Source organism: Lepisosteus platostomus, chromosome 5, assembly GCF_059453375.1.
Source record: "Lepisosteus platostomus isolate fLepPlt1 chromosome 5, fLepPlt1.hap1, whole genome shotgun sequence".
In the NCBI taxonomy this organism is placed as follows: domain Eukaryota; kingdom Metazoa; phylum Chordata; class Actinopteri; order Semionotiformes; family Lepisosteidae; genus Lepisosteus; species Lepisosteus platostomus.
The window spans coordinates 37,778,740-37,783,086 of record NC_142615.1 but is presented as its reverse complement, the minus strand read 5'-3'; the positions used below and the strand labels follow the sequence as shown (position 1 = coordinate 37,783,086).

The following is a 4,347-nucleotide window of genomic DNA, read 5'->3' as shown; positions in this document are numbered from 1 at the left end:
CTGCATTATTTAGGCTGATTATCGAGGTTAGCCTTTATTTGGTCATGGGGGGCCTCGGTACTGTATGCTAATTCTCAAGACAGTTTCACCCGTTTTCTGATTGCTAGGTTCTGTAACAGTGCAGACATGTCAAACAGTGAATGGCTGTACCTCTATTGTATCCGTGCTCAATGAAGGAAATCAGTAATAAATGAATATATGTATAGTTATACGAAAAACAAGTGGTTTATCGTCTCATCTTCGTTTTCAGATTTAGAGGCAGCTTCAATATTCAAACTGCTCGGAGGAGCACAAGGCAAGTCTTCACAAGACAAAAACCTCCAGTGCACAGCACTAAAAACATTTCTGGGCTGTCGCGTGTTTATTTCAGCACATAAGGCGCACCAGTCCAACACGTCGGACGGGCACGCGGCGCCTCCGCCCTCTTGTGGCCTTGCGGCGTCAGAGCAAGAGGCTCCTTCTTGCTGCCTTTCCGCTGTGTTGCAGAGCCCCGAGAGGGAACCTGGAGCGCACACTTTGTGGGGGGTGTGGGACCGCGTTCGCGCTCTGCCCCCGGTCTCTTGCGCGATTACTAAATCTCACGGCGCCAGCCAGCGGCCAGGAGACAAGTACAATATCGCGGGACAGGGGGGCCTCGTCATTGATTGTTACATATGAGACGGGGATTAGGAGGAGACCCCGACTGATTGGTAAAGGGGAACACTAACACCAGAGTGACACCCCTGGCGTCTCTTTTTGAGAGACGCCCTGGGATATCTTAATGGCCAAGGAGGGTCGGGACCTCAGTTTTACACCTCCCCCAAAGGACGGCGCCTGTTTGTGCAGCAGAGTGTCGCCATCAGGATGCTGGGGCATAAGAAAGCCACACAGACCGCAGGGTGAGCGCTCCCTACTGGTCCCAGTCACACCTCTTGCAGGAGCAGCAGCAACCTGACCAGTAGGGAGCGCTGACGCTGCGGTCTGTCTGGCCACACCACCCTGAATGTGCCCAATCTCATCTGATCTTGGAAGCTATGCAGGGTTGGGCCTGGTTAGTACTTGGATGGGAGACTACCTGGGAATACCAGGTGCTGGAAGCTTTTGCTCTCTCGGCCAGCAGGGGTCGCCGTTGGTGCCGTAGGCTTTGGGAGGAAAACCGGGAGGATGGAAAGGTGATCTATAGCCTCATCTCTAGAGATGTTTTGTTGCTATGACATAGCAACAATTTCTTTTTTTCTGGTGTAAATCACATTCTTTACTTAAACATGATAATGTTTTTCACAGTTTCTTGAGATATTGACCTATGCTCTCTATTTCCCACAGATTTTCTGCTTCCTCCCTCCCTTCTCTCCACAGATCTCTGAGGTAATAGTTCTCTCGGGTGATGAACAGGGCCAGGCTACCTGCTGCCTCGACTGGGACCTCGATGCCTTTGAACAGCCCCATGTTCCTCACTCTCCACAGGGTGTCTTTCCCACTGTTCACCACGGCCCAGATCCTGTCAAACATGTCAGGAGGAAGTTTGACAGGAGAGATGCCGTATATTACGAAAGCAGCGGTCAGGGTAAATTGGAGCGAGAGAGCTTGCAATCAATCTTCAAACTGTGCCCAGAAGGCCTTAGCAAGAAAGCAGGACCACAGGAGATGGGTCGCAGTCTCCTCCTCACCGCAGCCCACCCTAAAGCAGCAAGGGCAGGGGGTGAGGCCCCTACAGTACAAGAAAGTTCGGACCGGTAAGCACTGGTGGACGACACTCCAGGCTAAATCTCTGTGAATGTTGCACAGAAACTTAGAGGATGTGTATTTCCACACCTTCCTTGTTTGGGCTGATGTTAAAATGCCCACAGGGGTCTGCCTATTCTTCTGCGGTGCAACGAAATCTTCCAGTTTTTGGACGCTGACATCTCGGAGAGGAACATGGCCAATTGGATGAGATCTTAGAAAACTTTTAACTGTCCCATAAATTGCAGGGCATGTGTCAGAGAGTGGGACATCCAGCTTGGGTCTGACACCCCACACTCTGAACACCTCCCTATCTACCCAGAGCCTGGCAAAATAAGTCCAGGTACGCGCTTCAGGTGCTGTTGCAAAGCCTCTCAGCACAAAGACCAGGAAAATGCACAGCAGCTTTGTAGCAATATCTGGGACAGACTTCCCCCCTGAGAGTAGCGGCCTGTACATTATTTCCCTTCTGAGTCTTTCCTGCTTCCCACCCCATAGAAAATGAAACATCCATCTACTCAGCACCGCCGCAACACGGTGTGGGATTGGGAAGGTAGAAGCCAGAAAATTCAAGATAGGCAAGAGCTGGGCTTTGATGACCAGCACCTTCCCTGTCATGGTGAGGTCTCGGTCTTTCCATTGCATCAGTTTTTTGTTTAAGATTGGCAATTTGTTCTGCCAATTTACTGTTCCCATCTCTTCTCCAATACACCCCCAGGACCTTAATTCTCTTCTCTTGCAGCCTGAGATCATGTCCTTCTTTTGGCTCCCTCCAGTTCTGATAAAAAATCTCACTCTTAGATTTGTTAATTTTTGCAGAGGAAGCCAAAGAGTAATGATCACAGCACTGCAGAGCTCTGCTAATTGAGACATTGTCAGAGAGGAGCAGGGTGACGTCATCCATTTATAGAGATGTCTTTACCTCTCCCCCCCCCAACTTCCAGGCACCGGTATCCCATTAATGGCCTGATCCTGGCGCAAGGCACAGGCTAAGGGCTCCATAGCCAAAACAAATAAAAAGGGGGATAATGGGCAGCCCTGCCTCACCCCTGAACAGACTTCAAAGGGGCGTGATCTATTGCCATTAACCATTACTCTGCTGTTGCTACCTGTGTACAGCAGGTTAATCCACTTTCTCATGATGGGGCCAAACTTCATGTGCTCAAGTACCGATGTTAAGTACTGCCAGTTTAGGCAGTCAAAGACCTTTTCTAGGTCTACACCTAAAATGCACAGAGGGAGGGAGCGGTCCTCTGAGTACAGACAGACATCCCTCAACAAGGCCAGGTTGTCGCTCATCAGGCGTCCTGCTATCCCACAAGTCTGTTCTTTCCCTAACAGTGAGGTCACTACATTTTGTAGGCACAGGAAAAGGGCTTTGGACAGGATCTTAGTGTCCACGCCTAACAGGCTGAGGGGTCTCCAGTTCTTTATGTCATTCTTTGCTCCTTTCTTAAACAAGAGAGAGATAGTGCCTTCTCTTAAGGAGTCTGGCAGCAATTCTGTCTTATAGCTTTCCTCGAAAAGGAGCATTAGCGGATCCTGAAGCAGATCCCAAAAGGTGCAATAAAATTCCTTAGGGAGCCCGTCAGCACCTGGAGTTTTCCCCTTCTGTAAGCTCTCCATAGCCTGTCTCAGCTCTTCTACTGTCAAATCCCTCTCAAGTACTTCCCTATCTTCTTCACTCAAAACGTTTTCTAGCTTTGAGGTAAAAAAATGAATTTCTTCATCCTTTACCTCTGTACAGTCTTGAGTAGAAGGCCTCGATGCAGGAGAGGATAGCACTCGGCTCTGTTCTCTCTCTTCCCTCCTCATCAACTACACTTTCCATGACAGACTTGGAGCCTACCACTTTCCTGAAAAAGAAGCGAGTACACTTCTCATTTTCTTCCAAGAACTGCACTCAGCTTCTTAACAGCACTCCTCGACTACTTTCTTCTGCTATGCTCCGGATGTCCTTTTTTAAAAGGGTGATATCCTCGAGCACATTGAAGCCACTGTGCAGCATCGTGTAGAGACGCTGCAGCTGCCTCTGTTTCCTGGCTAACACTCCTCTCCGTCTGGCAGCCTTCCTTCCCTCAGCCATGAAAAAGGCCCTTGTCCTCACCTTCACCTCCTCCCACCACTCTCCTACTGACCCATACAGACACTGCAAGGACAGCCACTGTGATAGTTTCTCCTTGTAGCGGGATACTACCCCCTCATTCTCTAGCAGCTTTGTGTTGAGTTTCCAGAGGCCTGGGCCAAAGACAGTCCTGCCCTGGAGTTCCACTCTACACCCTAAAGCTTGGTGATCTGAGAAGAAGACAGGCTGAAGAGTGACCCCAACAACTTTCACTCTCTCTGAGACAAAGCAATAGTCAATTCTGGAGCTGCTATTCCTCCCTGACCATGTATATCCTGCTGTTGTGGGATATAGACATCTATATGTGTCTGAGAGTTTAAAGTCTTGAACTAAGTTTTGCAGGGCCAGTGAGCTGGAATCCAATTTTATCGGCCTTTTGGCTAAGATCAAGTTCAAGTGGCATGCCCGCAGTTCCTGTCTTTCCAAAGTTCTAGAAGGCGATCAAAGATCTTGAAGAGTGCTTGAGCTGGTATCGCCCTAGGTTGAGCCTAGGGGGTTAAGGCCAAGCAGCAGCTGAGCTT

At 49.4% G+C, this 4,347-nt stretch overlaps 1 pseudogene; it reads left to right on the top strand.

The window, feature by feature from the left end:
- The first annotated feature begins 960 nt into the window (after positions 1–960).
- Positions 961–1,079, top strand: LOC148666182 (5S ribosomal RNA; annotated as a pseudogene).
- Positions 1,080–4,347: the final 3,268 nt, after the last annotated feature.